Source organism: Eumetopias jubatus, unplaced genomic scaffold (assembly GCF_037043125.1).
Source record: "Eumetopias jubatus isolate StellerSeaLion01/CBP00866 unplaced genomic scaffold, mEumJub1_p1.0 scaffold_9, whole genome shotgun sequence".
NCBI lineage: Eukaryota > Metazoa > Chordata > Mammalia > Carnivora > Otariidae > Eumetopias > Eumetopias jubatus.
Window position 1 is genome coordinate 68768231 of NW_028274815.1, and position 24769 is coordinate 68792999.

At 35.2% G+C, this 24769-nt stretch overlaps 1 long non-coding RNA gene across 1 annotated transcript in view; it reads left to right on the forward strand.

Annotated features, from left to right (window-relative positions):
- LOC114209823 (uncharacterized) overlaps positions 1 to 24153 on the forward strand; it is a 58780-nt gene extending 34627 nt beyond the window's left edge. The window contains exon 3 of the long non-coding RNA XR_003609422.1: positions 24004 to 24153. This is a non-coding gene — a long non-coding RNA (uncharacterized LOC114209823). The remainder of the gene's footprint in view (positions 1 to 24003) is intronic.
- Positions 24154 to 24769: the final 616 nt, after the last annotated feature.

Below are 24769 nucleotides of genomic sequence, written 5' to 3' on the forward strand. Positions count from 1 at the left end.
CCCTTTGAGTTAGAGTTTTCTTATATTTTGGCAACTTAACAGTTTTTTTCAGTATTGGTTGGTTGGAATGATAGTCAAAAAGAAGAAGCCCAAAGTAAGTAGAATAATGTACAAGAAGGAGTGCTAAATTACAGATTTGGAGAAAGTAACATGTACACATACAGAACAGAGAAAAATTGTCACTAGAGATATCAGGGAAGTTTACATGAAGAGGCTATTTGAGCAGAGCATGAAATGATTGGGGGGAGCTTTATAGGTTGAGATGGGTGTGAATCAGCTTTGTATGAGCCAAGTATAAGTTTAGCACATAAAAGCCATACATCAAATCGAACTAATAAATTTCTTATCTCATATTCTACCTACATTACTTATTTACTTACACTTCACTTACTGCAATCAGGAGGTGAAATCTATGTTCCTGTATCTTATTTTTGAGTTTGGCCATCTAAATTGCTTTGGCCAACTGTTAGCAAATGTCCCATAAAAGGGACTTGAGAAAGTGTGTGTCTGTTTCTGGAGCAAGCAGGATAGATATTGTTTGCCAACATCTGTTTAATTAATTATACTTTGGTCTTATATTTTCCTGTCCATTCTTGTGTGTGGTTGGTTTGAGTTTTCAGTAAGCTTGAGGACTATGCATAACAATCAGTGTATAATTAATTCATTCAAAGTTTGTAAGCACCTACTCAAGTTGAGGCACCATTCTAGGTGCTGTGGGCACAGTGTTGAGCAAAGCAAAAATCCCTATCGCCATTGATTTTACAGTAATGAGAAACTTGCCTCAGAGTGGTTATTATGTTGTTAGGAAGAAAACATCTTTGAAACAACCAAAGACACAAATGAATGTAAAGGATCCAGGGAGTCTGTGCTCTCTTGCCATCTGTGCTCTCTTGCCATCTGTGGTCTTTATTTTTTCATCTATAAATTTAATTGTATAAAATAGATCAGTGCTGCTCAAACTTTAATATGCATACAAGTCAGCAGGTCTTGAACAGTGCACCAGAATCTACATTCCTAACAAGGTCCCAGGTGATGGTTATGCTTAAGATGGGATTACTTATTGAACATTTTCAAGTTTTTGTTTTAAAGGTAACAAAAAATATATAATTGCAATTCATGCAACAGATCCATATTCTCCACACTTCCAACACAGACTTAGAGATTTTCACTTATTTTTAAGATTCTAAGAGTTATCAGAATGTGTGCCTCATTGTTCATGATGATTTAAAAAATATATTACCTGGATGCCCACCTAATAATCAAATATTGTCAGGTGTTATCAATGCATATGTTTCTTTTGATGCCACAATTTATATATCGAGCCTAGACTTTTCCAACAGCCTTCATGCTTCAGCTTTTGCCCCTATTAATCTACTCTCAGAGGAAGAGGCCTGAAATACTCTCATTAAAATATAACTCACAGCATGTCATTTATTTGCTCAAAATTCTCCAAGGTCCTCCACCTCACTGCCTATTATCTAGATAATATTGCATCATCTGGTCTCCTTTATTTCTTTCTCTTCATCTCCTCCTACTGTCCCCTTGCTCACATTATGGTAGTATCTCTCTCTTAAAACTCAAGCAATGGCAGGCACAAGCTGCCTTAGCTCTCCCAACTACTCTTTCCTCTTCCCCAGATAGTTTTCACCTTTATGTCCTTCAGATCTTGCCTCAAAGGTCATCTTTTCTATAAGGGCTCCTTTGACCAACCTATATACAGTTAAGACTACCCTTCCAAACACTCCTTATTCATCATCACTGCTTTATTTTTCTCCAAGGCAGTCATCACATTATAATATACTATATGTTGAATTTAGTGTTTAATATCTGTTATCTTAATAGAAAGTAAACCCTATAAAAGTTGAGATTTTAGTCTGTTTTTGTTCACTGTTTTTTTTCCACAACTCCAATAACACTGCCTAACATATTGTGTATATGTGTGTATATGTGAATATATGAATGACTACTCTCTAAAACAAACAACAATAATAAATTGAGGCCAATATATATCATAAGTCTCCATATTATTTTATATATCTTTACATTTTTTGGTATTATCTGAATGCTCTTTGGTATTTTTTTTTGAAAAGCTAAAAATTCCTTAATTTTTTATTCCGGGTACCACTACCACAATTTACAGGGCAATATACCTGATGTAATGAAAAGGAAAAGAAAAAGACAAAACTACAACAGATAAAAGACCTCAGGAATGTACATCTAATTGACACTACAGTGCATTAATCAATAGCTACACTTTTTGCAAACTGTGGCTATGACAGTCCTGAACAAGAAGGTTTTCCTGTTTAAGCTGCAGTAACTTTTCTGACTATGGATCCTTGTTCCTTCTGTGGCAGATTTTTACAGTTCCTCTAATGCATTTGGGATGACTGTCTCAAAGTAACCTGTAGCTTTCCTGACAACTCCTCGCTCTCTCTCCTGCTAAGAACTGTAGCCCTTTTCTTCTGAATTTTTTTTTAGAACCCTCTGTTACCATATCCACTACTTCCACCACGAGATCCATAACCACCACCATAGGGATTACCCGAGCTTCTTCCACCAAAACTGCCCCCCTTCATGGGTCCATAATTTGATTGCTGTTGTCCACTATAATTTTAAAAATCATTATAGTTCCCACCACCACCATAGTTACCACCTCCAAAATTTCCTCCTTCATTGTAACCTTCATATCCTCCACCATCACCTTCATATCCACCTCCTTGGTTTTCATATCCTGGTCCACCACCACCATAGTCTCCTCTACTACTATAACCAGGACCACCACCATAGTTGCCACCATCACCTCCAAATCAATTATATCCACCATCACCTTCTTTGGTATTTTTGCACCTTTGTACATCAGTCAGTTCATAGGCATCTAAGAGATAATTCAAATAATCAGTATCTGTAACCTGTTACCAAAGGAACATTATAGAATTCAATTCTGTCATACTCTTTTCTTACTTGGTTATCAAATAGTTCTGGAGAAAGCTAAACTGTTTAATGTTTTAAATGTTTCCTCAGGTCATTTCTTCTTTTCTCTTGTTTTAAAATTTTCCACCTTCTGTGGAGCTGGCAATTAATCATCTCAGGTTTGCTGGCAGGAGACTGACTGTTTGACTCCCTTATAGAACATGTCTTATGTTTCTTTCTTATTCTTCTCTGCTGCTTTGAGATCTCTCTCTCCTTTTTTCTTTATTGTGTATGTGTATATGTTCCTTTAAAGGTAGAAGAAATTGTTTTAGGCCATTGGTGCAAGCCAAAGTGGAAGGAATCAAATTCTGGTGCCTTCTCCTAGCCAGAGACTAAGTTAGCTTATAAAATGTCCTTTATTATTTTTTTTGGGGGGGTGAGGCTCCTTCTGTTTGTTTCCATCAACAAGTGTGTGTGTTTGTGTGTGTGTGTGTGTGTGTAGTGGGGGGGACGGGGAGGTGATTAATAGAGAAGAATTGTTTTCAGCACAAATCTTGTCCCAGAACAAACATTATTAGGAAACTGTTTCTCCTTAAGTCAGCAAAGAATTTCTAATGTAGTTTCCAAAACTAATTGACTTGATGAGATCTGATTATTTTTTAAGATGTGCCAGATTTCTAGCCTTTACCATCTGCTCAGCCAATTGGTAGCAAGTAAAAATATAGTTGTGAAGATGAATACTAATACTGATTAATTAACCTTCAGGCAAGTGTCTTGAGACCTTATGACTTCTTCCTATTCTTAGATCTAAAGCCAGGACCCTTTTGTACATGGCTGTCATCAGAGAGTTGAAATTCTTTATTCTTTTCTGCTCCAAAAAGGGCCTAAGAGAGTTACATTGGGAAGGCTAACTTACGTTTAATATTCCTACCAGATTTACTGGAGGAATTTAAAAAATAATTTAGTTTCACATAGTTCTATAATTAGGGTAATAGGAAAAATCCTTTTTATTCCACAAAAAGTTAGCATCTCTTTATTTTTGTTCTTAATGAGAATTAACATTATGTAATAGAAGTTTCTTAGAAGATATCCTTATTTAATAAGTAAGGTTATACCTAATGAGATCTTCCTAAGACACTATAGAAGTAGATTGACCAAGCTCTTAGTAGAATACAAAAGGATGCCTTCCCAATGGTATAACAGTTTTACTCTCTGGTTCTCCATAAGCTCTGACTGTTCTTCATAGATGGTGTCTCATTTGCTCAGTTACAAGTCTGAAGATATTCTTTGTGAACTGCTCTTAATGGTACCCGACCATTGTCTTTACTGCTAAAATCTTCCATTGCAAGTGCCAATGAAATTATTCTCTCCTCTTGCTTTAAGCCAACAGTCCTTGAGGTATTCAAACATACTGAGCCTGCCACAAGAATTTGGAGAATGCCCCTCTCCCTAACTTTGCTCCCATAATTTATCATCTTAGTCTTAAATCATCATGGATACTTCAGAATCTCAAAAAGTAGCTCATAAGGGCGCCTGGGTGGCTCAGATGGTTAAGCGTCTGCCTTCGGCTCAGGTCATGATCCCAGGGTCCTGGGATCGAGTCCCACATCAGGCTCCCTGCTCCTTGGGAGCCTGCTTCTCCCTCTGCTTCTCTCTCTCTCTCTCTCCCTCTGTCTCTCATGAATGAATAAATAAAATCTTAAAAAAAAAAGTAGCTCATAAAATAGCTCTTTCTTCTAGAAGTTTCTTGGCATTCCAAATCAGTGAAAGAGAGTCAACAGGGAGAACTGCCATGCCATACTATGCTCCTCTCCCTTTTCCTGCATCCCTGGTCGTCTCTGCCATAAAATAAATACATAAATGGATAAATGTCAGAAGCAAGTCATGAGAAGAAGGTTAGTATGCAATGGATTTATTAGTAAGCATTCCAAACAGAAAATTTTAAGTGTGTAAGAGAACCAAGAGAAGAAAGGGGAGGAAGCCAAGCAAAGCTGTGATTTCAGTTAAAGCTCTTTCCACCGGGGAGCTCTAGGGTATAAATTGCACCTCACTGTTTGTCCTGGTTAAAAACAAGGGATGAATGTTTTTATACTCCTGCAACAGTCAGTTATTGGCTAAGAGCTGCCTCAAGATGATGTAAATTCCAAGGAACTTCTAATTATGTGCACAAAATGGCCCCAGTAGTCACAGGGTAATGCTCCCTAGGTGAAATATGTTGCAAGCAAAAAACACAGAAGCTAGGCAAAGGGCACTTACAAGGTTCAGTGCATCCTTTTGTAAGTCAAGAAAATCCAAGTCCCTATACAACTCATTTAAATACATGCTTGGGAAAAAGAACGCTTCTTAACCCCACTTGAATTAAAACCACAGTTTTGACTCTGCTTGACACTCTGGTAAACAAGATGCAACTATGCTGTGATTCATGGGCAATTTCTATAGACAATACTACTGGATTTTTGAATTGTTGCTGTTGGCTAATAAAAGCATCTTGGGATAAACAGTTACCTAAGTAAATCTAGCAAATACAATGGATGATAGATGCATCTATCTAATTTTTCTTAGATATCTAACTTACCTTCTGTATTTGTTTATTATATGTTTCTAATAGTATACTAAAAATAATTTACTTATATCATGAGTGATTATTATGTGGATGCATTTGATGCTTACCATTTATTTTCAGTGGAAAAAATTGATAGTATCTCAGAACATTTAATGCTAAGTAATCTAACATTTTCTTCAATTCCTAGAGACTACTGAGCCATTAATGAAGGAAACTATTGAATAGCTAATAAGCAATGTGCTGGACTTCAATTTTCAATCACTTAAGAATTGTTCCAGATGCTGATATCAAATCAAAATGTGTTCACAGTTAACTCTTAAACAGAAACATTTAATAGAATGAGGAATTTTTTACGGTAAATTAAATAGTGCTGCTTGATTAGTTAAATCAGTCCTTTGTACTGGTCAGTGCCTCAAATTTGTGATTTAAATGATGTCTTTAATTACTCATGACCTCTAGGTAAGACTCCATTTTAAAAATAAAATGTGCTTAATTTTCTGTTCATTTTAACCTGGTTTGGGTTTTTTTTGTGGGGGAGGGTGGGGTAGGAGGATAGAAACTCTAGTGCATAATGTAGAAATCCTTCTGCATTTAGTGATTTTTTTTTTTGCCTACTCCCTAGATATGCAACACAAGATTCAACAAGCAATATTTTATCATGTTAGATGATATTTCAAGCACGAGGGGACTCTGACAGTCTGGTCAGTGGGGAGGAATAGTACAGTAGAGGAAACCAGAGCTGGAGAGGACATCACTGTTTTAACCAAAATACACACTTTTAATTCATTGCACTCCCTACTATAGAATAATTTACCATTCTGAAGTCATGAGATGTCAGTAAGAGAAAAATATTATAGAGAAGATAAGTTGAATTTTACTACATTGCCCTTAAAATCTCTACAATATCCATTTAGAAATAGAAGCTGGTGGAAAAATGGACCCAAAGGATAGAAGAAAATTACCCACAGAAATAGAGGTTTAAAAGCAATCCTCAAATAGGATCATAGCGTATATCATACAAAGGGAGAGTGAGAGGGAAGAAGAAATAACTTCAGACAAGTATCTTCGGGAAATCAAATATTATGAGATTGACAGAAAAGGAGGAGCCATGCACATACAAAAAGAAACTGGAATCTCTAAGAACGCAAAGATATATATTGTGATGGTGGAAGCCAATAGAGAAAAGTGTTACCTTAGGATGCAGTCAACTGCTTATGTGATGAAGACTGATCTTCTTAGCACTTACAGCCAAAAGCTAACTGCATTAGTTGTCACAGCTCTTTTCTTGTTTCCCATCCACAGGATCAAAGTTGCAGGTGATTCTTTGTTCCTCTACAAGTAATATTCTCTTCACTATCACCTTGACTCATTTCCCTTCCCTTCTGGTAATAAGATATGGTCAGTGTTTATGAGAAGTTATTGAAATTGCAAGAAAATCATGATGCTGTATTGGGGGGAAGGAAGGCTTACTTTATATTTCTTAATTACCTGAGAATAATAAAAACTCCCACTGGGACACAATATAATGAAAAAAAATAATGCAACTAAAATATATTCCTGAACTGCCACTATGTATCAGGAACTACTTTTGATAATGGGATACAGTGGTGAAGAAGGTATCTTAAATATATCTTGGATATAAGAGATTAGAGAGAACTGGATGAGATAAATGAGGAAAATATATCCATTGTCATGTGCCTAGGCTTTGTAATATTTTTTTCTGAGGATTCCCAAAGGACTCAGCTACCAAATAAAGAGGTAGATCCTGGTACCTAAGAATAGATCAAAACTGTGAAAAATATTTCACCACACAAACATGCTTTAGTGCTAAAAAGTGATGGTTCGTAGTCTAAAATGGAGAAAAATATGGCCCTGAAGTAAAGAATTGAAGTATCAAAAGTTACCTTGATTATCCTCTGTAGTAGTATCTCTGAAAGTGGCTTGGAGCTGCCAGGTAAAGCAGAAAACCACTAAAAAAAATTTATATTATGGAGCTCTCTAAACACAATAATAAACAAGCCACAATGCACTGTCATCATAAAGTATAATTCAAAGCAGTGCATTCTAGTCCCACATTTTGGTGGTTTGTGAGAATAGTTATTTCTTTTCAAATACAGCTGTGGGGGTAACAGAAGTAGGCTGGGTGGCATTTTTTTTCTTGCAGCTTAGTTTTTCCTTCTGTAGGTTTTTAGGCTCATAAATTCACTCCTGTGGATTTTTAGACTCCTAAATGTTGATAATATGGCATTCTGAGAATTAGCAAACAACACTTTAATTTGATTCTACCAGAAGGAAAAAGAGTATTATTTCAGGTAAAAAAATTTTTTAGGTGTATATAGCAAAATTACAATAACAAAATGAAACAGAAATAGCATGAACTTCTTTCTGTTTGGTTTAATTCTTTCTTATTTGAGGCACAACTTCACAAGGTTCAGGAAGGCTAAATTACAACATCTCCATTCATAATGGGTCGTCACTTTCTTGGTCTGGTGTTATCTCATAGATTATCTACCCTTGTAGTTCTTAATCAAATTTCTGTACTTCATAAACTGTAAGACTAAATATATATCACTTCACTATCTTTAACTTTATCTGGTTAAAATGCAACAAAATGTATATCTCAAAACCTTAAAGATGTAAAAAAAAAAACTTTATGCAAGGCCTGTGGAGAAAGAGGAACACCATGTTTAATGGTTTCTTCAGATTAAAAGTTACAAGTGAAATATCATCCTTCTGCCTAAATACCCAAATTTAGTATAGCTTATCAGTCAAATATCTAAGAGTGCCACTTGTCGGGTCAGATACTTTCAGACAGCAGCTTGGAGATGCAGGATACAGTTCTTTCCCTATTTGGTGGTCAACCCGCCTTGCCTTGTAAATCTAGTCCTATTCTCTGAAATATTTACCAGAGTTCATGAATATGAAAGGCAGACACTTAAGAGAGGATGGATTTTAAATAATGAGCAAAGATCTGGAAAACTGATAATCATTCCTGTTACTGTATGTTTTTTGTGTGTATCAGAAAGATTCCTTCTTCCCATGGCTGACAAGGCTCTACGATCTGGTCTTGGTTGTCTCCCAAACCTCATCTTCTACTGTGTTGCGCCTAATTTCTCCACCAACATTTATTTCCTAAATGGTCCTTAAATATAGCAAGATGCCTCCCACCTCACAGCATTTGCAAATATTCTTCCATGTTTCGGGAAGAATGGCTTACTCCTTTCCTATATTTATGCACATATATCATATATATTTATCTCCTTAAATAAATAGAAACCCCCTTCCCCATTGGGCTTTCTAGTTTTAAGTTCATTTTTTTTCTTCTTCATAGCTTCATAGCTTATTTGAATATAGTTGACACACAATGTTACATTAGTTTCAGGTGTACAACATAGTGATTGGACAATTCTATATATTATGCTATGCTCATTACACGTAGAGCTACCATCTGTCACCATACAATGCTATTAAAATATTGTTGACTATATTGCTTATGCTGTACTTTTATTTTCATGATTTATTCATTCCATAACTGCAAGCTCCTATCTACCACTGTCCTTCACCCATTTTGCCCATCCCCTCACTCCCCCGACTCTGGCAACCATCAGTTTGTTCTCTTTATTTATAGGTCCAATTCTGCTTTGCATTTGGATTTTTTTTTTTATAACCCATATGGGTAAAACCTTATGGTATTCATTTTTCTGTCTGATTTATGTCAGTTAGCCACTTAACATAACGATTTTCTAGGGCCATCCATTTTGTCACAAGTGGCATGATCTCCTCCTTTTTAATAGCTGCATGATATTCCATCATGTATATATATATCTTCCTTATCTATTTGTTTATAAATGTTCAATTGGATTGCTTCCATATCTTGGCTATTGCAAATAATGTTAGAGGTGCATATATATTTTTGTATTAGTCTTTTCATTTTCTTTAGGTAAATACCCAGTAATGGAATTACTGGATCATCTGGTATTTCTATTTTTAATTTTTTGAGGAACCTCTATATTGTTGTCCACATTGACTGACCCAATTTGCATTTCCATCAACAGTGTGCATGGGTTTCTTTTTCTCCACATCCTTACCAGAACTTGTTATTTCTTGTCTTTTTGAGTTTAGCCATTCTGAAGAATGTAATATTTCAGTGTGGTTTTGATTTGCATTTCCATAATGATTAATGATGTTGAGCATTTTTTTTCATGTGTTTATTTATCATCTTTATCAGTCTTCTTTGGAAAAATGTCTATTCAGATGCTCTGCACATTTTTTAATCAGATTGTCTTTTTTAATTTTTTTGGTGTTGAGCTGTACATGTTTGTTACATATTTTGGATATTAATCCTTTATCAGATATATCATTGCAAATATCTTCTCCCATTCAGTAAATTGCCTTTCCATTTTGTTGATAGTTTCCTTCACTGCACAAACGCTTTATATTTTGATGTAGTGCCAGTTGTTTAGTTTTGTTTTTGTTTCCTTTGCTTCAGAAGTCATATCTAGAAAAATATTGCTATGGCCAATGTTAGAGAAATAATTGCCTGTGTTCTCTTCTAGGATTTTTGTGGTTTCAGGTTTCACATTTAAGTCTTTAACCTATTTGGAGTTTATTTTTGAGCATGGTGTTAGAAAATGGTCCAGTTTAAATCTTTTGCATGTATCACCCAATTTTCTCAGCACCACTTATTGAAGAGACTGCATTTTCCCCATTGTATATTCTTGCCTCCTTTGTCATAGATTAATTGATCGCGTAAATGTGGGTTCATTTCTGGGCTCTCTGTCCTGTTCTATTGATCTGTGTGTCTATTTTTGTACCAGTACCATATTGTTTTGATTACTACAACTTTGTAGTATATCTTGAAATCTGGAATTGTGATACCTCCTCTAGTTGCAACTTTGGATCGCAGGGTGTGCTGGTTTCCAGTTTAATGCCTCTTAGCTCCAAATCCACCCTTTTTGCCTGCTCTATAAAATTAGATCAGTTCCTTTTAAATATTTTTCCTTTTTTCTTAAGCTTAGTTAGTACAGTGCTGGAGAAAGAAAGTTAGTACACTGCAGAAAGAAAGAGTTTGATCTTGTTCCGGAGTCCTTTTGAGGTCTCCCATGCAGGTTCCTGTAGAGCATGGTTTGCTTAGCACTGAGTTCCTCCAATATGAGCAACAACTCCAGGCTCAGTCTCCTTGCAGTGTTTGCAGCTTCTCCAGATATAGTATCCAGCATCTTGCACCACCCAGTGGCCATACAATTACCTGGGAACCTCCTTCAGAGTTTTGTAGCTGAGAACCTTTGATGAGACACCTCCCCAGAAACCTAGAGTGTCGATTTCTGGCAAGTTACAGAAAACGTATTTTCTTTTCTTTTCTTTTCTTTCTTTTTTTTTACAGAAAACGTATTTTCAACATGTTCTGCCAGTGTTGCCTCACAGCAACTTCCTCTCCATTCTGAGCTATGTTTTTGCTCTCTCCAACAAAATCCAGATTATATCCCTCATTGGGGGCAGGTAGATGAGGGGAATTCTTCTTTTAATGCTTTATCTCAGCCCTAGAGCAGTGGCTATAACATATCATACCATATTATATGTCATATCATATCTGCTATTAAACATATTTCACATCTACTATTCAATATTCTTTAGAGCCATCTTAATGTCTTACTAGCCCACATGTTTTAATTCCAAACCTTTTACAATTAATAATTGTATCTTTCTTTCCCTGTTTTGCTTCCTATGTGATTTCTCTCTCCAGATTGGACTTAGTCTGACATATAAGTGCTAAAGAAGGTACAGCAATGGGGCACCTGGGTGGCTCAATTGGTTAAGTGTCTGCCTTAGGCTCAGGTCGTGATCCTGGGGTCCTGGGATTGAGCCCCGCATCGGGCTCCCTGCTCAACGGGGAGCTTGCTTTTCCTTCTCCCTCTGTCCCTCCCCTAGCTCCTGCTTCCCTCTCTCTCTCTCTCAAATAAATGAATAAAATCTTAAAAAAAAAAAAGAAGGTACAGCAACAAGATAACCTTAAACCATAGAGGGCCACGCCAGCCTTGAACCATTTACTTCTGGACTTCATTCACATAAAGGGAAATAAATAACTTGTTTAAATTACTGTGGCTTTTGGTTTTTTGGCATCTAAATATCATCCTACTTGGATAAGTAGTAAACTAACCTTATTTTTCCACCCAGCACCAAATATGCCTTTTCAAGTATTCTGGATAATAGAACACAGTGTCTCTGCTATTTAGTAGTTGCCCTGTAAATATTTGCTGAATAAATGAGTCATATGGATCATAATGGCTAAACAAACTGATAGTGAACTCAATAAAATAAATATACATGAATGTATCCTAGTATTATGTAGAAAACACCATATAATAAAATGAAATAATTGGCTAACACTGACTATGGAGAAAATGGTAGGTGAACTTTAAGTAAAACTGTCTAATTAAAAAATTACAATATCACATTCCTCAAACACACTTGAAAACATTTAGGGTTAACAAGATAAACATGGATGTTAAGAGAAAACCCTGAGGCATCTTACATTCTACCTTCCTCTTAACAACCCATCTTTTACTAGCATTAGTTCTACTAATGCTAAAACTATCAGCTTTAAGGATAAATATTATAGACTGATTTAGGGTAAGCATAGATACTTTCATTCCTTAATCACTTTTCTGTGCTATCATTTTGCTGTGAAATCTGTGGAAATAATTAAGACATGATCACTTCTTCTCAGGACTTCCCAGTGTAAGGGAGGAGCTTCATGTTAAAACAACTTTGATATAAGAGGAATAAAAACATACTGTAATATAGAAAGAAGTTTGTGTGTAAATGGAAGAGATAAACAATACAACTGAGGGGGTAGGGGAACTTTCTCATAGATTACAGGATTTTAAGTTAAATCTTAACTGTAGAAGGGTTTGAAAGCCAGAATGGGAGAAATAAAGTACTCTAAGTATTACTACAAAATTAAACAAATCCATAGAGCTCAGAATATTTTAGAGAATGGTAAAAAGAACAATTTGTTTAGAGTTGTCTGGATGGGACCTGAGAAATAAAGCTGTAGGGACAAGTTGTAACAAATGGAGGAACACCATAAGTGCCAATTGGAGAAGAGACAAGAAAATTTTTGAACAAGGGTAAGAAAGGGGTAAAGAAATTATCTCAAGAAAGGAATGTGTAGGAAAGATTGGAGGTATGAGAGACTGGAAGCACAGACACCAATTATTAAAATTACTGTGGTCATCATGTAAGGCCAGAGTTGTATGACTTGGATTTAGAAAGTGGAAACCAAAGAGGAAAGAGCAAAAGATATTTTGCAGGGAACTCCAATAGAATTTTGTAGATGATTAAATTCAAGTTGTTAGAAAAGGAGAAGCTAATGTTTATTGTGAGATTTTGAAACTATTAAGAATGGCTGCATATACATAGAAATTACACATATATTATAAGTCCTTTCTTCATGTGATTTTGGTATGGATTAACTGGAAGTCTTTTGTTTTTTTTTTATGCTCTGGAATAATTTAAATACTGTAGGAATTATTATTTTTTTTAAACCTGGTAGTATTCACACACAAAATCATTTGAGATTGGTGTACATTTAGGAAAGTAAAAATTTAATTTCCATTACTCTCTGTGGAATTTATGTTTCTATTTATTAAGAAAAATCATGAATTTCATCAAAACTTTCAAGTTTACTTGTTGAAAAGTGTGTGTCTATTATTCTATTGCATTGTATGCCATCTGTAGCTATAATTTTATTTCTTTTTTCCTTAGATTTACTATATCTTTATACCTTTTTATGCTACTGATCACTTAAAGAATCAGATTTGTGTGTTTTTTTATTAAAATAATTTAATAAAAAGTCACCCTTTAGTAATTGTTGCTAATTTCTTATTTTATTTCCGTGTCAACAAGTAATATGGTCTATAAAATGCTTATTTTTAATTTATTTTTTCTTTCCATGCATTCTTGTAACTATTTCATGAAATTTAAATAGAAGATACATTCTCTACATTATGATTATATATTATCATTTAATTTACTTATAGTCAATCCATACCTTCAACTTTTTTACCTGTTTGATTGTTTATGGTTTAAAATAGATAAAATAAAGTTTCCTATCATTGTTCAGATTTTTGTACAGATAGATGATAGATAGTTGAATAGGTGGATGGATGGATAGATAGGTAGATAGATAGAACATTCTATTTATACTACTGGTTACTTCTAAATCTTTATGTGTATAAAGTACTAAGGCTAGATTTTTAACATAGAAATATCTTCAGACCTCAATTATATGTAATGAGGAAACCAGAATCGTTACATTTCCCTCATATTTCTTCCTTCTCCCTCCCAACTATTCAAATATCTACATTATCAAGATTTTTAACATTTATATTTTTCTATATTCCTAATCTTCACAGTTTTTAGCCTTATCTATAAATAAAAGTATTCAATGACTGTTATGACTTCTTTAGTGATATTTTGGTATGTAGAATTTTGACATCCAATAATTTAAAAAAAATTTTAAGTATATTTTCCCTGAAACTCATGTACTTTTAATTTTGTTTCTAAAATTTTAACAACTCAGTTGTACAGTTATTAGATTTATTAGATCATTTTCCACTGAAAGACTTTATAATGTTTACATGCCATTTTTTTAACCATGAAATGCTGCTATGCAAAATTTTTTTTTATTTTATGAACATAATGTATTATTTGTTTCAGAGGTACAGATCTGTGATTCAACAGTCTTGCACACTTCACAGCGCTCATCATAGCACATACCCTCCCCAATGTCTATCACTCAGCCACCCCATCCCTACCACCTCACTCCACTCCAGCAAGACCCTCAGTTTATTTCCTGAGATTAAGAGTCTCTTATGCTACGTGAAATTTAAAGCCTGCTTGAATTTTTACTCTTATATATACTTTTTTGTTGTTGAATTTTTTCCCAAAACAAATAAACACTTATAATCTCCAAATATTCCCAGAATAAATTTTATTTCACTACATTTTTACAAAGAGAACAATGTCACCTGTATTTCCACAACTGTTTTCCTGAAAATAAATTCTTTCATGAAGATATGATTTTACAGGACATAAACTAGCAGTCTGGGTGAAAGCTCACAAGAATACTAAAAATAAAATTCTAAGAATGGTTATAGCTCTTACATTCATTTTATAGTTTTTGGAAATTTGTCTTTCTTTTATTCAACTGTTGAAAGGACTTCTCATGGTATTCTAGAAACAGAATTAATATGTACTACATACCAAATTAATGTTGTCAAAAACATCCAGGTGAATTATATTTTAATATTGAGGTTGGCACTGCCTTATCACTGTTTTTTGGATCCGGCAGTCATGAAAAATGCTTACTTAAACATTTAATATTAAGACAGACTATATTATCCTCTGTAATGTGTTAGGCGGTTTTTTTGTTTTGTTTTGTTTGTTTGTTTTTTCTTAAGATTTTATTTATTTACTTGAGAGAAAGAACAGAGGGAGAGGGAGAAGCAGACCCCAGATGAGCAAGGAGCCTGACACAGGGCTTGATCCTGGGACCCTGTGATCATGACCTGAGTCGAAGGCAGATGCTTAACTGACTGATCTACCCAGGTGCCCCATTTTTTTTCTATTTTTAGAGAGAGAGAAAGAGAGAGAGAATGTGTGGCAGGGTGAGGCGCAGAGAGAGAGAAAGTCTTAAGCAGGCTCCACACCCAGCACAGAGTCTGATGTGGGGCTCAATCTCAGGACCCTGAGATCATGACCTGAGCCAAAATCGAGTCAGATGCTTAACCAACTGAGCCCCCCGGGCATCCCTGTAACGTGTTAGTTTTGTGCCACTAATTTTCTACTTTCTACATGGATTTTTGGCTTATTCTTGATCATTGAGCTATCTCTTACTCATCTTTAAGATCCCAATTTAAGTCCCAAGACCCTGGGGACCCTCACTGGTGAATCTTAACCAGCTCAGCTCCTTCTTCGCAGCATTCATAAATTATTATATCCTATTAGCCCATATTTAGCTTCTCATGTGCTTTTACTCTATACTGTTCCTAATTATTTCATGCATGTCTATAGTATTCTTCTAGTTTTCTCAAGGGCATGGGCCATGCTTTTTCCCATAACACTTAGGTCCTCAATCCTACAACTACAAGGACCTGAATTTTCCCCAAAGTATGAATAAACTGGGAAATGAAATTTTCTCCAGGCCCCCAGACAAGAACTCAACCCAGCCAATCGATTTTAGTCTTGTGATATCCTGACAGGGAACAAAGGTTAGAGACTTCCAACCTACAGAATTTTGAAACTAACGACTGGGTATATTTTAAGTCACAAAGATTGTGGTAATTTGTTACACAGCAATAGAAAACAAATGCATTATATGAAATTCCACCCATTCTGCAATTCATAGTAAACGTATAGTATGAGAAGCTCCATTTCATTCCCCTGGGAACACATATAAATGCCTATCCATACCCCTTGACTGATGCTTAGTATATTCTATCATTATTCATTGCTAATCGTTTCATATATTTCTTCAGACTTCTAAACAGGTTAATTGAATAGCAAGCATTCTATGTACTTTTAACTACCAGTTATTATGTGAAGTATACTATATATATTAATTCACTGAATCTTCACAATCATCCAATAGCCCTTTAGGTAAGGATATTTAGGGATAGGGAGGTTAAATAAATTGTCCAAGGTCACACAGATAATAAATGAGAACTGAATTCATATAATAGGACTCTATTGTCTATGTCCTGTCCTTAATCATCACATTCTAAGGGCAGATAGCAAAAGCTACACCTCTTTGTAGCCTCAGTCTGTCCCCTTTTGCTCATGTGCACAGTCAAAATATATTTGAAATATTTACAGATAATGTGAATTAATTTAGTATTTTTTATTTTATCAATAAAGAAAATATGCTATATATCTAACAGCATTAGATGATCCTTAGTCAACTCTCTATGGTGTTGAAAGATCCTCCTGATACCATATTATGAATAGTTGTTTGTTTTTTTTAACATATTCATGGTAGTAAAACCATTTTTCCTTTCCTTTTTTTTTAAGATTTTATTTATTTATTTGAGAAGAGAGAGAATGAGAGATAGAGAGCACGAGAGGGAAGAGGGTCAGAGGGAGAAGCAGACTCCCCGCTGAGCAGGAAGCCCGATGTGGGACTCGATCCGGGGACTCCAGGATCATGACCCGAGCTGAGGGCAGTCGCTTAACCAACTGAGCCACCCAGGTGCCCCCATTTTTCCTTTCCTAATGACCTTTCTAAAATATGTCTGTCTTCCACAAAGAGAAATTATGTCTATTGTGTAAAGGGAAGAAAAAATATGTTTTCAAATTTTGCTTGTAAAATTATATTTATCCAAAAATTGTCTTGACCTCATATTTAATGATTCCATGAGAGAACATATTCATCTATTTCTTGGTAACCAAATGAGGTTAGAGAGTTGTCATTCTTGCATATACTTTGTATGATGTAAGAGAACTATGAGTGAATATCCAGTGGGGTAGTCAGAATAAGGCCAGAATGCCCCACCCTTTGAAGCATTTACTCAAACATGCTTTGAGAATTTGACTGTGGGATCCCAGCCTCTGCCTCTTTGCAGAGGTGAGTATAGTGGCTTTTAAAGAATCTTAGGTTGCGGGGTGCCTGGGTGGCGCAGTAACAATTCTTCATTAAAGAATTTTAGGTTGTTAAAATGATGTCTTGAAAGACAAAAAAAAAAAGGATAAAATCTTTCATTGGTCTTCTCTTTGTTCTTGAAAATTGCATATCTCTGTATTTAAATGATACGTAATATGGTTTCTTTTTTTTTTAAGATTTTATTTATTTGACAGAGAGAGACACAGTGAGAGAGGGAACACAAGCAAAGGGAGTGGGAGAGGGAGAAGCAGGCTTCCCATGGAGCAGGGAGCCTGAGGCAGGGCTCAATCCCAGGACCCTGGGATCATGACCTGAGCTGAAGGCAGACACTTAACGACTGAGCCACCCAGGCGCCCCTCGTGATATGATTTTAAAGCAGGGAGACAGCCTCATAATTTGGAAGATTTAAAACACTGACCTGATATTTTCCTTTACTGTAAAATATTCAAATGACAAAACATTTACTATGTCTGTGAATAGGTATTTTTGACAGAGAAATATAATAACTATATACATAAGTCTAATAATGCTTATTTATTGGAATTAATATGAGCTATACTTACTCTCTATTGCTAATGGTGTACTTAATATTCTAAGGGTTAGCACTATGAAAATTATGTCACATGGGCAATAACACATGATTTTTTTAATTTTGTTTCCTATATTTTATGATTCTTCCTCTCCTAAAATATTAGAAGACTGTTTGACCAATAAGTGATTAGCCACTGATGTTCTCTTTTAATTCAGAAATCTAACAATAGTTTTGGAAAATTTGGGTGGGTTAACTACTGATAGATGATAGCAGTTAAGGGTGATTCCACTCTAGTTGGCTATTTGACTCACTGGAAGATGGAAAAACCAGAGAGAATCAATTGTGTGTTTTAGCATTGACTTGAAACAAAATCCTTTTAGAATATTGAAGTACATTAACTTTTAATGATTATGACATGAATAAATCTAATTGACAAATAATTAACCTAATATCAAAGGAGTAATAGAAGATGCTATGCATTTTCGTTAACACATTAAATTTAGGATAGAAATTATATGAACTGTATTCAATTTCTAAAAAATAACTGAAGTAAATTTAAGTGGATTTCAATTAATAGCTTAAGTGTTAATTGATGTAAATTTAATATTCATCTAACTATAACTAGAGTTTTAAAATAGATCAGCATGTATCATATGATTTCACTGATATGAGGAATTCTTAATCTCAGGAAACAAACTGAGGGTTGCTGGAGTGGTGGGCGGTGGGAGGGATGGGATGGCTGGGTGATAGACATTGGGGAGGGTATGTGCTATGGTGAGCGCTGTGAATTGTGCAAGACTGTTGAATCACAGACCTGTACCTCTGAAACAAATAATACATTATATGTTAAAAAAAAGAAGATAGTAGGAAGGGAAAAATGAAGGGGGCGGAAATTGGAGGGGGAGACGAACCATAAGAGACTATGGACTCTGAGAAACAAACTGAGGGTTCTAGAGGGGAGGGCGGTGGGGGAATGGGTTAGCCTGGTGATGGGTATTAAAGAGGGCACGTATTGAATGGAGCACGGGGTGTTATATGCAAACAATGAATCATGGAACACTACATCAAAAACTAATGATGTAATGCATGGTGATTAACAACATAATAAAAAAATAAAATAGATCAGCAGCTGAACTTTTTTTATATGAAAACAGGTTAGATTGACTTACAAGAGTATTCTAAAAACATACATAAATCAATTATTTAAAACAAAATGAAAATATCTTTTTCCTAATTTGTTTCCATAGATTCCGACATATAACAAAATATACATAAATGAAAATTACCAACATCCCATTACCCAAAATTAATATTTTGTATATTTATCCATTTATTTCTATACTACAACATGTATTCACATATGGGGAAAATGCTGTTTTTTACCTAACTTTTTTCTCTAAGTTATTGAATTGTTTTTATCATAACTATCTGTCCATGTCTGAGAAGATATCAAGGATAAAATGTTAGAATTCCTGTACATGTGGGTCTAGATCATCTAAAAATCTGTATTAATTTGATATTATACAAGCAGTATGTGGTTGAAAATAGGAAAATTAAATAATTCTAAAGAGTAAGAGGTATATACTTTACTTGCCCCCTACCAATCACATTTACAGAAATAACTGAGATTATAGAAAATACATTTCTTGGTCTCTGCCCCCAGTTTCTAGCACAGATCCCTTGAAACCTTTGTAATTTCCTAAGTGGTAAGAGAGTGCCAAGTGTATCTTATGTTTTAATATCTGGTGTTTGACCCTGGTTCCTGACACAGAGCTCCTAAATTCCTTGGAATCTGCTGGGTGATAGGAGTGTCTTTTGTTCAAATGAAGTAACTCCGAGTGGGCTCCTGGATGGCTTCTGGATGGGAGCTGGTCACCAGAAAGACCAAGCCATTGTTAGAAACTTGGAATTTTCAGCCCCACCTCCCACTTCCCTACAGAGGGGAGAGGCATTAGAAATGGAGTAAATAATTGATTATGGTTAAGTGAGGAAACCTCCATAAAATCCCAAGTGTATAATATTTGGAGAGCTTCCAGGTTGGTAAATGCATCACACTAGGAAGGTGATGCACCCCAACTCCACAGACACAGAAGCTCCTGCACTCAGGAATCTCTCAGACTTCTTCTTATGTATTTATTCATTTGGATGTTCATCTATATCCTTTACAAAGCTTTTAATAAACTGGTATACATAAGTGTTTCCCTAAGTTTTGTGAGCCACTCTAGCAAATAATTGAACCTGAGGAAGGAATTATGGGAACCTCCAATTTGTAGTCAAGTTGAACAGAAGTTGGAGGCAAGGGCAACCTGGGACACAGTACTTGTGATTGGCATCTGAAGTAGGTCATTTCATGGGACTGATCCCTTAACCTGTGGAATCTGACACCATCTTCAGGTAGATGGTGTTAGATTGAGTTAAATTACAGGACACTCAGCCACTGTCAGAGAATTACTTGGTGGGAGAAAAACTCCACACATCTGGTGTCATAAGTGTTGTGAATGTGGTAGTAATGTGAGAGTAAAAAAAAAACAAACAAACACAGGATGGGAAACTGAGGTTTTTTCCTATCTCATTGTTACTGACAACTTTATTTGCAAGCTTCCAGGTATTTTCTATGAGTATAAAGATCAGATACATTTTAAAAATGCACTTTATACATGGTATTATGTTATATATACAGCGTTAATTAATATTTTCACAAAATAGATATTGTTATTATCTATCTACATCAGACTACATTTATTTCTCTCATAAGAGCTGCTAAGTTTCAAAAGTATAAATGCTTCATAATTCATTTCCCAAATATACACTTAGTGGGAATCTAAGTTATTACTGATTTTTTTTCTATTATAGGCAGTAATGCAATGGACACCCTTATGTTTATATATTTTCATACTTATTCATTTAGGTTTCATTCTTGTAAGTGGATTGAGTAATTCAAAGGATATCCATTTTTCACTTTTTATTAATATCTCCAGATTGGTCTTTGAAATGGCTACCTATGAAAGAATGATTTTCTCAGAAACTTATCAAACACTCCTATCATTAAAAAATTATTTTCTTGGGTGCCTGAGTGGCTCAGTTGGTTAAGCGACTGCCTTTGGCTCAGGTCATGATCCTGGAGTCCCGGGATCGAGTCCCGCATCGGACTCCCTGTTCAGCAGGGAGTCTGCTTCTCCCTCGGACCCTCCCCCCTCTCATGCTCTCTCTCTATCTCATTCTCTCTCTCAAATAAATAAATAAAATCTTAAAAAAAATTTAAAAAAATTATTTTCTCTTACCAGTCTTAACTTTGCAAATTTGAAAATAATCTAGATAAGAAGATACAGATTTCACCAATTTCCTCAATAAATATGTTTGAATAGATAACATGTGTTAGTCTTTGGGGAAATACTAGTAAACCTGTTAGACATGACACTCTCCATCTTTCATAAAATGTGCAGTATAGAGCTATGGTTTGCAATTATAAAAAATCATTTGAGGTGACAGTGAAAAATAAGATTTCCTGAAATTATTCCCCCAAATTCTAATTCACTAAGGCTGATTTGTGAAGCAGAAATCTGTAATTTAATAAGCACGTTTCTCTTCCTCTATGTTGTGATAATTTTTCTAATGGCTGTTAATATAGATTATGATATTCTATTCTACCAGTGCCACTGGTACTGAGTCTACTAATACCATACATGGATAGTTCATCTTTTTTCATGTTCTGTATCATAATTTCAGGTGTGAACAATTAGTGTGGCTATTACTACATTCCATTAAAAAGTATCTTTCCACTTTGATTGTTGGAACCAATACTTAGAATTCTCTTTCCTTACTGTTCCTTCACCTCCCCACAAGGAGAGATTCTGCTTTTACATACAAATCAGCTCCTACTGAATTACTATCTAGAACATCTGATGGTCACTGATACATATAAATCACAAATGACAGATTTGCACAAACTATACCTTTCCTACATGTCTTTTGCATCATACCTTACTATTATCCCAGGGCGAAAAAAAAAATTTTGTTCTAGCCATAGTCAACTACTTGCATTTCCCCACGTTCAGGAGTGTGATTAACTCTTTCAAATCTCCTAAAGCTTGGATATTTTTTCTTTATCTAGACATACACAGATTTCCCCATCTCTCTCATCCATATTTCTATTTAGCTTTCAGGAATAAATTCAAATATCACCTCCTCTGTGATGTGCCCCTGGTGTTCTTTCTCTCCAGGGCTCCCAATGAGACTAGCTCATGTGTCCTGAAATCCAGACCACATTCTTTTCACTAGCCAAGTCTTGAGCCCTGGTAAATGGAATCTGATAAGAAAATTGTGTATTGCTCTTTTCCATAGGTGAACCATCTACTTTAAAGTTCATTACAAAGGGGAGGGGGAGTGCTGTTTCACTCAAATTAGGGCCCTTATGGACATGACAACCCCATATAATTTTCCTTTTACTTTTTAAAAAGTATCTATTTATTTATTTATTTTGAAAGACGGAGAGAGCATGAGCAGGGGCAGGGGCAGAGGAAGAGGGAGAGGGACAAGTAGACTCCCTGCTGAGTGGGGAGCCCAACTCAGGGCTCCATCCTAGGACCCTAAGATCACAACTTGAGCTGAAGTCAGATGCTTAACCAATTGGGCCACCCATGCTCCCCTTCCTTTTACTTCTTTAACCACTTCTGTCAGACATTATGAATAGATGAAAAAAAAAAAAAAGATCTGCCTGTATATGGTATGTCCCATGTTTTGTATTAAATGTGCAATAAATCTGAGATAGCCTGATGGGACAGCAAAATACGGCCTCAAGAATGTTCAACAGTACTAATTAACATGACGAAGCAATGATTAAACTCCTACTACTATTAATGGCATATACTGGGGGAACCAACTCTTTGACAGATAATTCTCTAGTTAATGTAACAGCTTGCAGGAGAATGAATGAGTTGAAAGTGGGTTTCCTTTTGCTGAGTAGTAGTGAAAAAGTTGGCCTTTTCTTGTGGGTGGGCCTTCTGGGAGTCCTCATGTGATATTTTAAGGTACGGCTATACCCCTAACCCCCACACCCCCCTTAAGAATAATCCAAAGTTTCAAAACTCAATACTCAGCAGCCTAGTCATAGACCAAGATGAATAGTTAACATCATATTCATCACCAGTCATACTTATCCTGAATTCAGGTTTTGAGAATGTGTGACATTTGGGAAGAAGGAGTGAAAGATAGAATGATGGACTAATTTCTTATTTCTGTATTTGTCTATAATATCAGAGGACTGTCTTCTCCTATAAAATACTTAAACTTTTCAATGTTCAATTCAGTTTAATCATGTAGGTGGTTAAGGAGGACTTCATCAAGTTAATCTGCAAGGCTTTGTGTAATCCTGATTAATTAAAAAAAAAACTTTTTTTAAATTAAACTATAAGTTCCTTGAGGGTAGCAGCCACTATTTCTTAAAATTGACATATTCTGTTTGCTTGTGGGGAAAAAAGATTTAAAAAAATAAATAAAACGGATTGTGTTCCTTATATTAGTTTTCAATTGATGTGTAACAATTACCATAAACTTAGGAACTTAAAACAACATTAAATTATTATCTCATAATTTCTATAGTCAGGAGTCTAGAGTTTGCTTAGCTGGGTTCTTCCTTCAGATCTCACAAGGCTGTAATCAAGAAGTTAGCTGGGGTCACAGTTTTCATCTCAGGGCTGAGGTCATTTTACAAATTCATTTAAAGTTGTTAGCTAAATTCAGTTCCTTCTTGTGTTTTTTTTTTTAAGTTTATTTATTCTTTTAGTGATCTCCATACCCAACATGGGGCTCAAACTCACACCTCCAAGATCAAGAGTCATGCACTCTACCCACTTAGCCAACCAGGCACCTGCCAAGTTTAGTTCCTTATGATTATATAACTGAGATCTTTGCTTTCTTGTTAACTTACTGGAGACTTCTCTCAGCTTCTAGTTGCCACATCGCTATATAGTCTGCAGTATGACTGTTTTCTTCCTCTAGACTAAATGGGAAGAGAAGAAACAAAGAAACAAACAAAATCTCTGCTTTTAAAAGACTGATTAAATCCGGCCCAATCTACTATTCATGATACATCCTCATCCCCTTTTTCTTTCCTCAAAGTCCGATGATCTGCTACATTAATTACATCTGAAAAATCCCCTTCCCATCTAATCGTGGTGGTGATAGCATACTCTAAGTTTTTGTGTACATTCAAGAGACAGGCTTACAAAAAGGTGAATGCCGTGGGGGATAATCTTAATAGTCTGCCTACCAAACTATTTTTCTATTGTATATTGAATCACATACTTTTATGATAATTATTTATTTTCCTGTCTACAGCAACATTTGCCCTGCCAAGTAATGCCTGCATTCTCATCCAAATGCTGAGTCTGAGACAAGATAGAAACTTGCCTATCAAAATAAAATCAAAGTTGAAAACAGAAGCCAAAATCTGGAGTATAAGTAATCACCTTTTTTTCTTAAATGTTCAATTTCCCAAACCTCTAATCACTAATGTTGCTTATTTTGTCTTTCTTTCTTCTTTTTGATAATCAACTGAAATCCAAACAAAATTTGTTGCTAACCTGAAAAAATTATTTCCTAACTCCTAACTGTTGCATACTCACTATGTTTTTCACAATAATTGAATGAATAAAAATTTGGGATTTGGCATATGAAAAAAAAGTCAAGACACATTTTAAATGTATATATATGTGTGTTTCTTTCACAAGTTCAGCTCAGATACATAAATGTATTCTTGCTTTAATGCGTTTGGAAAAAAAAACTTTATCTTCTAATTAAGAAATGGTGAAACAAATAGACTACTACCCCATTAAGCTCTATTATTAAAGCATTAACAGACCTTTAAGCAGACATTTTCTCCAATTTATACCACAATTCTTACAAAGCTCTACTTTCTTTGTGCTTTTTTAAAAATTTTTTGTTATGTTAATCACCATACATTACACCATTAGTTTTTGATGTAGTGTTCCATGATTCATTGTTTGTGCAAAACACCCAGTGCTCTACGCAGAACGTGCCCTCTTTAATACCCATCACCAGGCTAACCCATCCCCCCACACCCCTCCCCTCTACAACCCTCAGT